The 17,500-nt window shown below is 37.9% G+C and overlaps 1 protein-coding gene across 8 annotated transcripts in view; it reads right to left on the reverse strand.

Annotated features, from left to right (window-relative positions):
* LOC136830197 (band 3 anion transport protein-like) overlaps positions 1–17,500 on the reverse strand; it is a 359,010-nt gene that overhangs the window by 93,483 nt on the left and 248,027 nt on the right. The window lies entirely within an intron of this gene.

Raw genomic sequence — 17,500 nt, forward strand, 5'->3', positions numbered from 1 at the left:
ATGACCCAATATATAGGCCAAGAAGGTCAGCAGGATATTGAAGGAAGCACAGAATGTTCGTCTGTGAAAGAGAAAGAAGTGTGGGTTCATAAAAACAACAACATCGAACACACAAACAAACACACAACCTCTCGGCCGCTAAACCGCAAGGTGCAAACCCACCAAGGTCAAATGCAGTCCTCAAGTTGTCTCAGAAATAATGAAGGCAAAAGTGAGGAGGAGTCATAAAACGGAAGTTGCTTCACCAAATGCGGACTGGTTATTTTTTTTCCCCTTCCCTTTCCCAACCGCCAAAATCATTCAGCTTAATGTGTAAGCATTTATAAATATAATAAAATAGTAATTTTTATATGTTTAGTTATAAATATGCATTTAGACACTACACATCAAAGTATGGGAGTAGAATAAGTGCATAAGGACCATATATGTAAAATTCAAGAATGAGTTCTAACGTCAGCAACGAGTGTTTTATTGGTTTAGGAGGGTTAGAAGATGGAATTAATAAAGTAAACTGTGGAATGAGGAAATGAAAGGTTTGGAAAGAAAACACTTTTTAAAAATTATTCCTCGTGCAACTGCACGACAGACGAAAATATCATATTCTGATATTGAAGCGGATGGACAGGGCAGTCGGGAAAAGAGAGTCGAGAGACAGAAAAAAAATTCAAGTAATGAAAATAGAAAGGTGAATACGAGAAGCAACTTTTGAGAGAACAAGTTGCCATACAAGGAAAAGGATGCAAAATAAAGGATAAAAAAATGTGCCTCAGAATAAAAGATGCAAATGGAGAAAGGCTGCCTGAAGTAAATGCACTCCTAGGTCTGGAGAGTGATCATTTTGACGATTTGTGGTGTGTGGAAGATAGAAGACAGAAGAGACATAGATGAGTGAGGCAATGGAAAGGGTTGTTGAAAATCTGAAAATGATTTTTGAAATGGTTGCCTAGGATTTAAGGACGGCAATCAAGACTGAAGAAGGGAATGCCATAAAAAATTGATGGAATTACGAGTGAGCTGCTGTGGGAAAATGACCAAGGTGTTCAAGATGTGCCTGGCGAGAGAAAGGTTCCGGAAAAGTTGATGAAAGGAATGACTGTTCATTTGTATCATGGTAAGAGAGATGGAGGAAACTGAAAAATCTGCAAGGGTATAACATATCTTAGAACAATATAAATCGTGTATAGTGTAAGATGTAAGAATGGGTGTGATCGATTCTTCTAGATACTTGAGAGTAACAATAATGGATAATGGTATAATGGTAGCATAGGTAAAGAGGCTCGTCATAGAGTAGATGAGACAGGGAAGGCAGTAAGGTGTCTGCAAAGATTAAGAGACTTGGAGTGTTTATGAAAGCAAAAGTTTGGATGCATGAAGGGATTTTTTAATCGTCTCGCCTTTATGGAAGTGACATGTAAATGTAGAATGTAAATGAAAGAAAGGCGGTTGAAGCCATTCAGAAGAATACTTCATGAAATATGAGTTACATGAAAATTAAGAGGGGTAAGAAATGTGTGTGTAAGAAATGGTAATAAGGAAATTATAGGTGAAATGATGCATAACTGTTTCGTGTTGAAATCGTCACATGGGAAGAATGCAGGATGAGAGACTGATAAAAAGGGTGCATAAATCGGAAGTAATAGGAAGAAGGAGAGAAAACTTAGTGGGAAATGAATGAATGGTACTGGAAAGGAAGGGCCTTAATAATCGGGAAGCAAACTGGAACAGAAATAAGGACACTAATACCCAGGAAGGACAAGACTCATGCAATATAGAGGTGAATGGCACAGTGCGTGTGTAAAGGTTTTCATGCGCTGCTCATAATGCTTTTGCATTTGTGCATGACGTGGCTAATGTTGAGAAAGCTCTCTGCACAGGGGTTCATCCACAATTCTACAGATAGTGTATTTGGCAGTGATAACAGTCTTGGTTTTTCCCTAGAGCTACTTTGTTAGAATAAACAGCTTGATGTTAATTAATACCCAGTATGTCCTCTTAACCTCTCAATATTCCCAAACTTCTTGATTAAACGTATCTAAATGTGACAACAACGTAAAGTGAGTAAACTGTGTCAGTTAAAAATGCACAGGTATCTGGTGAAAGTGACCAGTAGTAGGGAAAAAAAGGTAAAAAATGTTTGGAAGTTTCTTCCGCGCAACCGAGTTTTCTGTACGGTGTATAATGTTGTATGAGCCGTGGCCCATGAAGCTTTCAGCCACGGCCCGGTGGTGGCCTGACTAAAGCGTTGCCAGACGCACGATTATGGCTAAATTTAACCTTAAATAAAATAAAAACTGCTGAGGCTAGAGGGCTACAATTTGGTAAGTTTCACGATTGGAGGGGTGGATGATCAACATACCAATTTACAGCCCTCTAGCCTCAGTAGTTTTTTAGATGTAGGGGCGGACAGAAAAAGTGCGTAAGGACAGACAAAGCCGTCAGAGTAGTTTCCAAAGCTTGGCATCAGGATTGAAACAGTGACTAAACAGTGTAGTCCTACAAGGAATAGCGATTTTCAAGTATACGGTAAATGGGTGAAAGGATGGACTCATGGTTGTTATTAGAATGTCTCCCCTCCCCCTTTGAACTGAACAGAAGAAAAAAGGATTTTTCAGGCCGTAACTACTTGCTTGTTTGTTAATCCTTGCTAACTGCTTCTTACATTTTTCCAATGACCCTTCCGTTACATGCATAATAACTATATTATTATACTTTATCTGTCACCTTATAATTACGGTGAATTGAACTGAATACAGAATTTAAGCCAAAGGCCAAGCACTGAGACCTATAAGGCCATTCAGCGCTGAAACGGAACTTGACAGTAAAAGGCTTGAAAGGTGTAACATGAGGAAAACCTCGCAGTCGCGCTATGAATCAACTGTTAGGAGAGGGTGGAGAGTAAGATGGAAGAGAGAGAATATGAAAGGAGGCACAGTAAAAGGATAGAAAAAGGGCTGCAGCTAGAGGCCGAAGGTACGCTGCAAAGAACCTTAAGTAATGCCTACCGTGCACCGCATGAGGTGCACTGACGGCACTAGCCCCCTATGGTGAATGACCGACAACAAAAAAACGTTCAAATTTCCACAGTCATAAACATAAACGACAACAAATATAAAGGTAATAACAATAGTACCGACCAATCTAATGCAGCAGCATGGATCTCCAACACACAATGCCTCGAAAGCAAAAATAAGCTACTGCTTTTACAACCCTCTCAGCATCGATCATAATAATTTGCTTGTACAGTGCACTGGTGTGAGTACAAAATTGTTCAGTGCATTGACCGAGTACAAAAAAGTATTACGACGCAATACTTGATATTATTATTATTATATTATTCAGAAGATGAACACTATTCATATAGAACAAGCCCACAGGGGCCGTTGACTTGAAATTCAAGTTTCCAAAGAATATGGTGTTCATTAGGAAGATGTTGTACAGAGAATATGGTGTTCACTTAGGAAGATGATGTATAAAGATAAAACAGATTTTAGTGCAAAATGCAAAAGATTTGTTATCCTATTACGATAACGCAAAGAATGCGTGAAAATAACAATAATGATTCACAAATATAATGTAATTACCTTCAGAAGAAATAATACTATTATCTCATAGATCTGAGCATAAAACCGTAATACAGAAACAATTAATGTAGAAAGAAAAGTACCTTAATAGTCGATCACTGCCGTCAGGCCGGCCTGAACATGGCCCACTAAGGTTACAATGCTGGAGGTTACCAGGCTGTTATTTTCGGAAGGACCAGAGGGTAAAACGCGGGGTCAGGATGCCGAGTACCTTTGGGAAGTTAGAGGCACGGTACTTTTTGTTACTTTTTTTATCTGCATCCCTTCGAAGACAGAAGGCCGAGCTTTTTTGTGTGTGTAAGGTGGGCATAAATACTGTAAACAAATGGAAGAGAGGAAGGGTTGCGGGGGGGAGGGGGGGAAGGAGAAAAGGGAAATGGGCAATGGGGTGAAAAGGGTTTCTGACTATAAACATATTGGACGCATTATTTAGAGCCATACTTCCTAGAAGTGTGTGGGTGGCTGCGTAGAGACTTCCTGTAGCCACAAAGACAAGAGAGCAGGAAGTAGAGGGGTGAGCGAACAGGAAGATCAGGACTTTATCTCCTTCAGAAATGGCTGACATCCCGCATGAGGTAATGTGTGACCCTCCTGCACCGTTGTGCAATTGCATGGCTGTCTTCATTGCATGAAAAATTTTACGACTTTTTTTATGACAAAATGATTCCTGCAACATTGCGCAATTTCATCTTCATACATGAAAATTCTTATGCTGTTTAACTTTTTATAGCAATCTGAGATCCACTGAAATTTGCAATGCCAATAATTTCTCTCCTTGATGAGCATCAGTCACCTTTCATCAATTGGGAATTAAATCTCAAAGCATCGTCTTTAAGTATGAATGTTGTAGAGATACCTGCTGACATATTAACTTGAAGTACGAAACATTTTAAAACCGTTATTCGTACGAGATCAAGGTAGTGATATCAAGGGCTATGTTCTTTGCCTTGGGCCCAATGTTCCTCATCAAAATGCACAAAATCAATCTCTCTCTCTCTCTCTCTCTCTCTCTCTCACACACAAAGGGCAGTTTGACCATATAATCACTTCATCATACTTTTTTATATATTTCATTTTCATCCAGAATGGCTATTTTTGAATTTCCAGGACAAAATTAACCTTCGCTACCTTCCAATTTTACTTTTCATATTTTTTTTTTCTTTGTGACTGTACTGCCAAGTTTTGAAAAAGGGAATTTATAAAATCCATCCCATCGGACTTTCCAGTAAAACCAAGCACTCCGAGAGTGATCCGACTGATGAAACGCCGAAGACATCATTATAGTTCTTGCAAATGTAAATTTAGAGCGCCGACAATTTCAACGCGGCAAGATGTGTTTATGAATCACGAATGCCACGGCTGGCAGCTAGCTATGTTTGGTAAGGTGGTCAGGGTCAAAGCCACATGGTTTCGCAATAGAGTATGCAGTCAAAATGAAGCCTTTATCTTTACGATTCAAAAGCCAGGGAAAAGTTGTGTACAGAATCTTCCTCGTTCGAAGAAAAACTTATATTATAGTAAAGTTCTTACATAAAAGAACAAAAAAGTGCAGAGAGCATGACAGAAAGAGGGAAGCGTGACAGAACTACTGACTGACGGACAAAAAAAAAAAAAGAAAAAACTATCCCTCTTTATTTCTCCTCTCTTTCTCTCCGTCCCCGAGTGGGACCCACAACAGTCGACTTGCCATCAAAAGTCAATTGAGTCACAATGTCTTTGGCCAATTGTGTCGATATTGTTGAGTCTTCTCCCGGAATTTGAATTCGCCAGCTCTCGCTAGAGCGTTGAGCGCAACTACACCATGACGTCCAATGAGAGAGAGAGAGAGAGAGAGAGAGAGAGAGAGAGAGAGAGAGAGAGAGAGAGAGAGGTAGGTTTATTTTCCGGAAATGACTCGAATAATCACCTACGTCGTCAGATTTAATTGTTGCAACGAGAGTACACGATAAATACTATCATTCACATTTACGATTTATACGGCTCAATGAACAATTGGCTAAAAAATAATGTAATACTCTTTTATTCTTTTAAATATCTATAAAATAGGATAATTAACTGTGGATTTCAGTGCCCTTTAGGTGCTTCTAGATGCATTCATATCATACATATCACAAACTTCGAACTTGAATTGAACAGATATCGATTAACAAATTCCATTTCCAGTGCCTCGGGACTCATTAAAAAGTGTTACCCTCATGGCCACATTTCTACTCTGTATCTAAAGTCTAAAGGGCCATATTCTACCCATATCTAAAGAAGTCTAAAGGGCCACATTCTACCCCATATCTAAAGCAGTCTAAAGGGCCACATTCTACCCCATATCTAAAGAAGTCTAAAGGGCCACATTCTACCCCATATCTAATGAAGTCTAAAGGGCCACATTCTACCCATATCTAAAGAAGTCTAAAGGGCCACATTCTACCCCATATCTAAAGCAGTCTAAAGGGCCACATTCTACCCCATATCTAAAGAAGCCTAAAGGGCCACATTCTACCCCATATCTAATGAAGTCTAAAGGGCCACATTCTACCCCATATCTAAAGCAGTGTAAAGGGCCACATTCTACCCCATATCTAAAGAAGTCTAAAGGGCCACATTCTACCCCATATCTAAAGCAGTGTAAAGGGCCACATTCTACCCCATATCTAAAGAAGTCTAAAAGTCCTGGCAGACACACCGTGGGAAAAAATAAAGTGAAAACAGAATCCGAAACATTTTCCCTAATTAGATTGTTTATAAACCTGATCCCAATCTAGTTCCCATTTTTTCACTAATTAGCCGTTTCCCCCGAAAGGAGTTCTCTACAAAACAAAACAAGATAGCACCCTCTTTCATACATGAGTAGAAAATTAAAAGTTATCAGCGCCCTGAAAATTGATAAACAATCAAAAAAGCTTTTGAACACTACAGCTTATTTTTATGTTTTTCTCAGAGTATTTGTTACTCCTTTTCCCTACTGTTTCCTCTCAAAACATGCACACGGGAGAACAAAATATTACATGTTAACTAAACGTATTTTAAATACATTAATTCTAAAAATGACAATGAACGCCCAAACGTGTTCACTAAACACCAAAGGCGCTTGCGTTGTCAGAAATCCAACCTTCATTCGCACAAAACAAGCATAAGAGTATCTTGCGTTGCGTCTTACGGATAGCCCACTTCCGCTTTTACGTCAGAGAATAATTAAAACCGCAAACGTCTTGTGTGGAATCCAAAGAAGCATTACTCGACAGAAAAACGACTTTCGTCACCCTTGGCAAAACGCCGCAGGGCTAAATATAGAACAGAAGAGACGTGCCGACCACATCTCGCTGTGCAGAAACTGGGTAACAATATTATTGCCACCCAGATGTATATACAGGATGCCCGTGTAATCAGGCCGTCCAAATTTTTAACAGACCAACGTGTACATTAGCATGATCCAAGCAAGCAGGGATCTCGGCTAAGCTGGTGTTGTTAGCCTCGGAAGGCCAGTCTGTATGCTTGGTTACAAGGAACCTCTATCTGTATGGGCATGGAAGATTGTCTTCATGGAACTTAGTCTAAAAAGGCAAGCAATGGCACACTTCAGCCACTCGGCAGTTGAAGTGCAAGGAGGGAGCTTGAAGTGGCTGGACAGCAAGGCAGAGAGATCTAGAAAATAAGTAAGATGATGTACAAGATTCTTAAGGTGGAACTGAGAAAAAACCCCCACAGCTGCACAAGAAGCAATGATCTGAGAAGATAGAAGAAAGGAAGAGGGTGCAGCTATAGTGGCCTACAGCGCACCGCATGACACTAGCTCCAAACGGGGTGGACATGGCAGACACTGTTTCTAAAGAAGTAAAATCTATGTACACTTGGGAATCATGCTGTTAGAATTCTAAGTAGCAATACTAGAAATAAGCAGAAAACGTGAAACACGTTGATCATACTCATATAGAAGAATTGGGAAAAACCAAATACGAATAGAGTCAAAAGCTGTTCGAAAAAAAGATAAAAATTCCCCACGAGAATTCATTAAATATTCTTGAAAGTGGCTCCAGCGGAAAAACAAATAAATGGCTACTGCGTTATGCATTCAAATTTCCTGGGACTTGGTACAGGGTGGCGGTTCCGACACCAGACCACGCCGAGTACTCATGCGCCGTGACCAGATGCAGATGGACCGATTACATCGTGAGCTGGTGCACGAATGAGGGGTGGTCAGGTAAAAACATGTATGTATGTATGTATGTATGTATGTATGTATGTATACACACAAAAATGTAATCAACTTCATCTCTCTTAAGAGCAAAGATGTCAAAGTCGATTATTTCATCGTTTCTAAACCAAAGGACTACGTTCGAATCCTTTGGCTGTAAGTTATTCGCAAGGCTTGGTGATTTAGATATTAAACAATAGTGTATCTTAATATGCATGAAAGTTTATGCGTATACATACATACATACATACATACATACATACATACATATATATATATGTATGTGTGTGTGTGTGTGTGTGTGTGTAGGACATTGTCATGGGATATTTATATGCATTACTAATAGCCACAAAGCTTTTCCTTGCGCATTTTGAATAAGCCCATCACTGCATGATTTGAATCAAAATGAGAAAAAGTGATAAAAGCATTTCCTTCCAACGTAATATTCTAATCAGCGCAAGACAGTAAATACCGCATTTCCTCTCAGTCCACTATGTGAACTGTATGTACGTGAACTGTGTGAACAAATCTGATCTGAGAGACTGCGTTCCTTTGTTATATTTGAAACTATAAGAAACATAACTGGTACTGACCGAGATCTTGCCAGAATATCAGCATACCAACAGACCATAACCGCAGGATGGTAATAGTATTTAAGTTTCGGTCAAATGTTACTTAATTATGTGCACCAGATGTAAAGCAGTTTAAAAATGATAAATCACTCAAGTCACCATATAGACTAGTATCAACAATGAGGCAAATGATGAAAAACTAGAATTTTACGTTTAACAAAAATTATTTCTGAGGCAATCACCTCTTATCCGGCACAACGGGAAATTACACTCTCATACATACAAAAAAAACCGTTATTCCTTAATTCCACAAGTTTAGAAACAGGATGCTCGGTAGTGTCAAATTCGACACACACACACACACACACACACACGAAAATAAATTTATAAATAAAGTCAAAAGCAGGACGATTAAGAAACTCCCGAAAAAATCCTGTCACAATTGCGAAACACACAGCCAAAACGACAGAGAGAGAGAGAGAGAGAGAGAGAGAGAGAGAGAGAGAGAGAGAGAGAGAGAGAGAGAGAGAGAGAGAATTGATAAAATAGTGAACAAAGCAATAATGTGCCATTCGAGAAATTCAACAATCCTGTGGCTATCATAATTTAAAAAGTCAAATATAGCATTCCAAGAATAGTTCGTAATGGCAAATCATTGTAGCTAACCTGAACTCCCTCACCACCCACCTTTTTGATCAGTTCCCATTCCATGTAGGGTCGATTCCATGCTGACTGGAAGACCTTCAAAGGCGCCAGTGCATGGAAGAAAAACCTTCCGGTGCCCAGAGCCTGACTCTGGACCATGTGTTGAAAATTCTAACAACCGGAAATCACTTTCCTGCAACTTTAGCGGTAATGGGAATCTATTCACGTCTGCATTTATGTAACATATATGTATCTATGTATATACACGCATATGATTAACACATTTATATTATGTTTAATGGCTTATATACAATAAATTAATAAAATAAAACGTTATATTTTGGCTATCACAGTTTCAGCCCTCGTCATCGGTCCTTACTTCATACAATGCTGTCACAATGCAGTAATTATATATATATGTATGTATGTATGTATGTATGTATGTATGTATGTATGTATATGTATATATATATATATATATATATATATATATATATATATATATATATATATATAATAAATGAAACACCAAAAGGGGAGAATGTGAAAAGCCATAACTTTCTACCCTTTTGGCGTTTTTATGGGCTCCTCATATTAGATGGATTTCTGTTTTAACAGAAAAATATTGCATTATAAAAATATTATAAATATATAATATATAATGTATATATATATATATGTATATATATATATATATATATATATATATATATATATATATATATATATTTGTATATATATTTCAGAGTGATCCTACCAAACAGCATAAATTAAATGACCCCGACTTTAACAGGTGATCTGCCAAAGGGAGTCGTTGGGTCATCTGCTGTAATTCAAAGACTAAGGTCGACTTCTGAAAAGTGACGCAAGTCTTTTGCAGATAAAAGCAATGGATCGCTCAGCAATAGAAGGAAGGCTGGGCACAACACCATGCCCTGAATCTCTAACAAAGCATAATGAGCGTTTGGAAATATCTTTTTAATTGCGTAAGAAACAGATACAAAACTTGAAAGAAACAGATACTACAAACTTGAAATGTTGTTTTCCACTGTAGATCAATTTACAAATACTGATTGTTTGTCTTGTACCAAACTGGATGACTATTTCTTTCCCATATATATATATTTTTTTTTATTTCTTCGTTATACATTTCAGTCGTGATGTAACTTTTATCCCTAATTCTTTATCAGTAACTTTTATCCCTAATTCTTTATCAGTTCTATAGAATATACAAACACCGCAACCAGATAATGAACATTTATATTCAGTTTGTTTCATAAGATAAATATAAGCATTTCACCCTTAGAAAGGATGGAACCATCAAGGTATTGGCCTTTTGATTCCCAACAAGTATTCTGGGATTAGGATGCCAGCACATTACATGTCTGTAACCCAAAGCAGTAGGTTAACTACCAGGTCCGTAATTAACTGTTTACTCAGGTCAACAGGAGTACCATTAGATCAGCGGAACGAGCATAATGGATCTAACCCTCTCTCTCTCTCTCTCTCTCTCTCTCTCTCTCTCTCTCTCTCTCTCTCTCTCTCACATGGTACTTCATCATGAAACGGAAGTAATTCCTGACCATGAACGGATGTGTGTTAGGGAAGAAGGAATTTGCTGCCTTTACTACCTGTGAGAAAAACTGGGAGAACGGACAAGGCTGAAACTCGTGGGCCAGAGGTCGTTTCTCGAATGAAGCAAAAACAAGCTTAGCAACTCCGGTATGCGGGGGAGTAAACGCACCGAGAGAGAGAGAGAGAGAGAGAGAGAGAGAGAGAGAGAGAGAGAGAGAAAGTTCCCTTAGGAACACTATACGCACAGAATATTGTACGAGTATTCGCAGGGAAAGCTTTCTGTGTATGCACAAACAATCGCATCCACAGACTCGTAATGTTTTGCAATAGGGTTTAGCCTTATTTTGGCAAACAATGGGTGAATGTTGCAATGAACTCTGTCTTGCAGCCTTTCTCTACAGCTACCCTTTGTACACTGAACGACTTTTTAATAGAGAAAATAAAATACAGTCCATGCGTTTTTATGAGTCTGGTAGAATACGAAAAGCAAATCCACGAATAAAAGACGCGTTATCATAAGTAGGAAAAGGGTGACGACGAGTGAAAAGGTGATTTCCTAAAAGATAACAGGACAATTAGCTGTAAGAAAGAAGGGCCTGAGATAGGCACGATTGAGGCTGACAAAGATAACGGGGTTGATAACCAAAGAGAAACGGCTGGAAGAGGTAAAAGAGAACTAAGTATGAATGACGAAATGTTACAAGAGGGTATCAAATCTGATAAAGAATAACATTTGTATTAAAACGGGGGAAGGGAGGGAGGGTGGCAGTAAGATCAAACTCAGGATACAAAGGCAACCAGTATAAACACAAAAACAAAATAAATATAAGGAAACGTGGAAATGGGAGAAGTTAAGAAGAGAAATCATAGTACACATAGACAGTAAGAAGAATGAGGGTGGTCAGAAAGTAATAAAGCGGAAGACTGAGAAGAAACGGGGGTTACATACTGTATAAAAGCAAATGATGAAATTCAGAAGTTAAACGGCAGATCCAGACCATTGCGAAAGATAAGCTCCACGAGTCTCCATCCTCCCCACCTCTCTCTCTTTGCATCCGGGTCCTGTTTCTCCAGACGAAGTTAAAGAAATGTCCTGGTCCTCAACTAGATTAAAAGAAAAGACTCTAACACGCAAATATATCTTTTATTCATAAAACATTTATGGAAAACACTGATATTTGCACATTCATATGATATGAAGTTTACTCCCAATGCAATTTTCCTGTTAAAAACACAAGCTTTCCTCGACAGGAAGATCAGTCTCTTCTAAAGAGATCAGACCCTACAGTTTATACCTCATCCATACTTTTTCTTCACTAGGTGGGCCTGGGCTAGATAAGGACACAAGAGTGCCCGTACCTTACAAAAAAAAAATAGACACACGACACGCACATCTAATTACACTGACAGGTGAGTAAGCTTTGTAAGAGCAACAAGACAAAGCTGAAATCCCCCAGGTGTTATTACCTGGGGAAAGTCTAAACGGCCGGTTGTTGTACCCGCAATTAGTGTCAAGGTATAATGAAGAACTACCCGCAGTCTGACCATTGTTGCTGTGCGGTTGCTTAGGACGAAATAAAGCTCCACTATCTTGGATCTGCTACAGTTTGCAAATATGACCACACCCACAAAAATATATATATATATATATATATATATATATATATATATATATATATATATATATATATATATATATATATATATATATATATATATAGTCAGTCATGAGAGACTACAACTGATCATATAACCCACTAAATTAAAAGTGCAATGACGAGCAATTAGGCAAAAGTTGCTTCGCCTTATTTTATGTAACTGGCAAAGCGCAAGACCATAAAAATTCCGTTAAAGGGGAGAGAGAGAGAGAGAGAGAGAGAGAGAGAGAGAGAGAGAGAGAGAGAGAGAGAGAGAGAGAGAGAGAGAATCATCTGAACGTTTTCACTTATAACGTGCTCTTGCATTTTTATGAATCGACCCGAAAGGCCATGAACTCTTACGCAATCTTACACAGAGCAGAACATGCATATGTGACAAGAGAAAAGGACGAAGGGTTGAGAAGAATAGGAGTTATGATCAATGACAATACAGATAACTTATAACAACAAATATAACTGATTCAAGATAAATATTAAAATAAAAATTTTTAATAAAGGCTTGATAATAGATTTATGAGGGAAGTGTGCTCGCGTGAAGCTAAAATTCTAGCGAGGGAAGCCATGTTGCAGAGGATATGACACTGAACAAGGTTTGAGATCAATGGCAGTCTGACACCGGCAATGACCAATAGATGTAAAAAGGTATAAATACAACCAGTAACTTAAAGGGAAAGACTACTTTTTAAACAAACAAAAAAAATAGTCCATCTGAAATTGAAAATGAATGACAGAATTCTATACGGATTATTTTACTAAATGTGCTTTTTTTCCCTCTCTCCTTATCACAGATCATTAAAGTTCTCACTGATAATTTCTGGGCATTATGTAACCTCTGCAAATTACCTTCTAGCTATCCTGCCACTCACTGATAACAGCTGGCTTTTCCTAATTACCAGACTAACCTAATAAAAATTTAGAGTACTAGGTTACAAATTCAGAAGTAAAACATTACAAATTAAGTGAAAACACTAATATCGAATATGAGTTAACTGCCCTAATACTATTCGCCTTGCATTTTAATATATTTTCATGTGTTTATTAATTTATTAAGCTATTTCTTTCTTTTTCAATATGTGAGATCTCCTCTTTCTGTATTTCCCTTTGCCTCTTCTTCTTCCTAATGAACACCATATTCTTTGGAAGCTTGAATTTCAAGTCCATGGCCACTGCAGGCTTGTTTCCATGTGTACCAGGGTTCACCTTCTGAATAATAATAATAATAATAATAATAATAATAATAATAATAATAATAATAATAATATAAATAAAGTATTATAGAGAAAGGATGGTCGAGTAAAGAAACAAAAAATATTTCAAGAACATAAGCGAGACACGCCCAAGGAGACAGTCTTGCCTCCCTTACCAACACACACACAAGTAGGCAGCAATCCGTCTCCTGGATTAAATGAAGATATACTCTCGTAAACAACACCCACTCTAACCACCACGTTCAGATTATCTTTGCTGTATTTTGTTTTTTGGGAGTTTGCTGCAGCGTGTTTTTTGGGACTTTCCTGGACTTTGTTTTTTTGGGGCTTTGCTGTAGTATGTGTTTTTTGTAAGTTTGCTGTAGTGTGGTTTTCGGGACTTTGCTGTAGTGTGGTTTTTGGTGCTTTGCTCTAGTGTGTTTTTGGGACTTTGCTCTAGTGTGTTTGGGACTTTGCTCTAGTGTTTGGGACTTTTCTCGTGTGTTTTTTGTAAGATTGCTGTTGTGTGTTTTTGGTGCTTTGCTCTAGTGTGTTTTTTGTAAGTTTGCTCTAGTGTGTTTTTTGTAAGTTTGCTCTAGTGTGTTTTTTGTAAGTTTGCTGTAGTGTGGTTTTTGGGACTTTGCTCTAGTGTGTTTTTTGGGGTTTTGTTGTAGTGATGTCTCTTTTGGGACTTTACTGAAGTGTGGTTTTTGGGACTCTACTCTAGTGAGTTTTTTGGGGACTTTGCTGTATTATGTTTTTTGGGAGTTGACGGTGAATATCCGCAGCCGAAATCACGAATGCTTTTGAAGTTTTTGAATTATAACCTCTGGTGGCTGGTGAGCAGCAAGTGTCAACCATCCACGATTAGCTGCAATGATATCGTCTTTAGCTTACCTTGGAGTCTAATTTTTTGTGCAAATCTTTGTTTAGCGCAGCTTCCTACTCTGACAAAGGTGCCTTTAGAAATGAAACTTGTAATAATGGATATTTAGTCCTTTTTAGTTTTCTGTAAAAGAAAAATATTGAGATGGCTTTGTCTGTCCGTCCGCACTTTTTCTGTCCGCCCTCAGACCTTAAAAACTAGTGAGGCTGGAGGCCTGCAAATTGGTATGTTGATCATTCACCCTCCAATCATCAAACATAGCAAATTGCCGCCCTCTAACCTCAGTAGTTTTTACTTTATTTAAGGTTAAAGTCAGCCATGATCGTGCGTCTGGCACGCTATAGGATAGGCCACCACCGGGCCGTGGCTGAAAGTTTCGTGAGCCACAGCTCATACAGCATTATACGCTGTACAGAAAACTCGATTGCGCCGAAGAAAATTCGGCGCATTTTTACTTGTTTATAAATGTAATCTAAAGAATATGTCGGAAGACTACAATACTAAACTGGTTAACACATTAATATGCAAAGTTCCCTTTCGTTATTAAATCAAAACTGATGTTTCCTATATACTCCACTTTACCCCCGACCCGGGTAATTTTTCCATCGGAATACATCAAACTGTACTAATTTTTTGTATACAAACTTATTAACTTTTGAGTTTTCAACAACTAACTCTACAATACCGTAAAGCACTTCATCATTTATTACAAACGATTACTCACGGTTTGAGTTTTTTGTAACCAAGTCTGGAAATACCTGGAGAGTTAATCATATCAACCAGCACAGACACAATTCTGTCGTGGTAAAACGAGTAATCAAGATAAGAGAAATTAAGGTCAATAATAATCAGTAGAATGAGTGGACAAGAGAGATAAATTAAGGTTGACAGTCTATAGACTGAATGAACACAACAGATCAAAGTTAAGATAATGAAAGTGCAGGTAAACCTGGACAAGTAGAAAAAAACCTTCGAGGAAGACGGCAAGGAGGAAGAGGGTCCTCTATAAGGCGAGAAAAGAAAAACTGGAACTAGGCCTTCCGTGTTTTTATCACGACTTTGCTACACTCCGACCCCGCCCACGGAACTCTGAACTGCCGATATAATTACGGTATTATTAACGTTGAAAAAAATACTTGAAACCTTTCGTTTTTAGTTTGCTGTAAAAGAAACTACTGAGATAGCTTTGTCTGTCCGTCGGCACTTTTTCTGTCTGCTAGAGGCTAGAGGGCTGCAAATTGGCACGTTGATCACCCACCCTCCAATCATCAAACATACCAAATTTCAGGCCTCCAGCCTCAGTAGTTTTTATGTTATTTAAGATTAAAGTTACCCACGATCGTGAGTCAGGCCACCACCGGGCCGTGGCTGAAAGTTTCATACAGCATTATGCGCTGTACAGGAAACTCGATTTCGCCGAAGAAACTTCGGCGCATTTTTTACTGGTTTTGTGCGGTTGTGAGCAATAAATGTTTTTAAAGAACTAAGAACTCAAATAAACAGAAATCAAACTCTAAAATATGTATTTATTAATATCATTACTGAAGTTTTTCAAGTATTTGCACAAAAAAAAAGTTCTATCTCTTGCTTCAACTATCTGTTTTAGAAAGAGAGATTTTTGCCCTTACTTGCTGTCCCTCTACCGAGACCCTTGGATGTTTATCTTCTTCCTGTATTTTTCAAGGTCCTTTGACACGAAAAATAATTAATAAAAAAAACACCTATTGATTATCTGATCGTACTTCATCGTAAAAACAAAACTGTGGTTTCGTGGTTTCCGCAAGTGTCCTTTATCTAATAAATACTTAAACGGTGATGACAATTCTCCCGCACGGAATATACCCGATTTCGGCAGAGTTCTGTCCTTCTTTGTCCTTTACACAGATAAATACACAAGAAAAAATATGAAAAAAAAACACACACACACATACACTATTAAACAGGTTCTAAAGCGCTTCACTTGCCGTCACTTGTCCCCTGAGGTCAAACGCTTATCGTGTTCCCTACAAAACCCAATTTCTTTCCACATGGCTTTTATAGGTGATAATTATAGACCGTCCCTTGCAGAGAATTGTCATGGGCGATAAAACTCAGGAGATGGGTAGCTCGGGGCAAGTAGGAAATATACACGTAATTTTTTTGACGGTCAAAATAAGACGGTAAGATCAATTATTCAGGACAGCAAATTTCAGTACAAATTTTCGATCGGTCGTTCAGATATGAATAAAATGATTGGCAGACACATGAATAAAGTTCTTAATTTCAGTAAAAACAGTGAATAAAAATCTCACCTTCTGGAAAATAATGAACGAAAATCTTCAATCTAAACAAAGCTGACGTAGCAATGTATAATCGATACCCATAAAGAAATAGACAAAATTTTTCACGATTTCACCGTAACAATGGACAATATCGTAAGCTTAATTTAAATAATGAATAAAATTCAACTCTAATGTACCGATGAAGCGAACTGTCAATTTCAGTCAAATAATTAACAAGATTCGTAATTCAAGTGCAACAATGAATAAGTCACCAGCGAAACGAAAAACACACTTCTCAACTGCATTGAAAATTGACGAAATTCTCAACAGTGAAACATTAAACAACTCTCTCCACAAATGTTAGAGAAAGAATAAACAGGTACATCGGTTCTGGAAGTGTCTTCATACGCGCGTCACAATGGATCTAAATTTCCCAACCACGCACGTGATCCTGAACCTATTATGTGATATGGGGAGATTCCCAACTACTTGGCAAGCATTCGGGCATGAAAGAGCTCGGTCATCACTTCCGGCTTTTATGGATTCCATTTTCCAGTATCGATTTTTTTTTTTTTTTTTTTTTTTTGCCAGCTACTACATGCAGTGAATATGAAATGAACTAATTATAGAAACTTGAGTATTATTGTTCATTTAATAGGCATACAAAGGTACAAACAAACACACACGCACCCCTCTCTCTCTCTCTCTCTCTCTCTCTCTCTCTCTCTCTCTCTCTCTCTCTCTCTCTCTCTCTCTCGTATATTATATATATATATATATATATATATTACAAATAAAAAATCCATTAATTGACTTTTGATAATCAGTGAATATATCACACAATATTCAAAGGAAGAGCAGTTTAGATGTGTCAGTATATAAAAAAAACTCTCTTTTACTTCCAATAATACACACACACATACATTATATATATATATATATATATATA

Source organism: Macrobrachium rosenbergii, chromosome 46 (genome assembly GCF_040412425.1).
Source record: "Macrobrachium rosenbergii isolate ZJJX-2024 chromosome 46, ASM4041242v1, whole genome shotgun sequence".
In the NCBI taxonomy this organism is placed as follows: Eukaryota; Metazoa; Arthropoda; class Malacostraca; order Decapoda; family Palaemonidae; genus Macrobrachium; species Macrobrachium rosenbergii.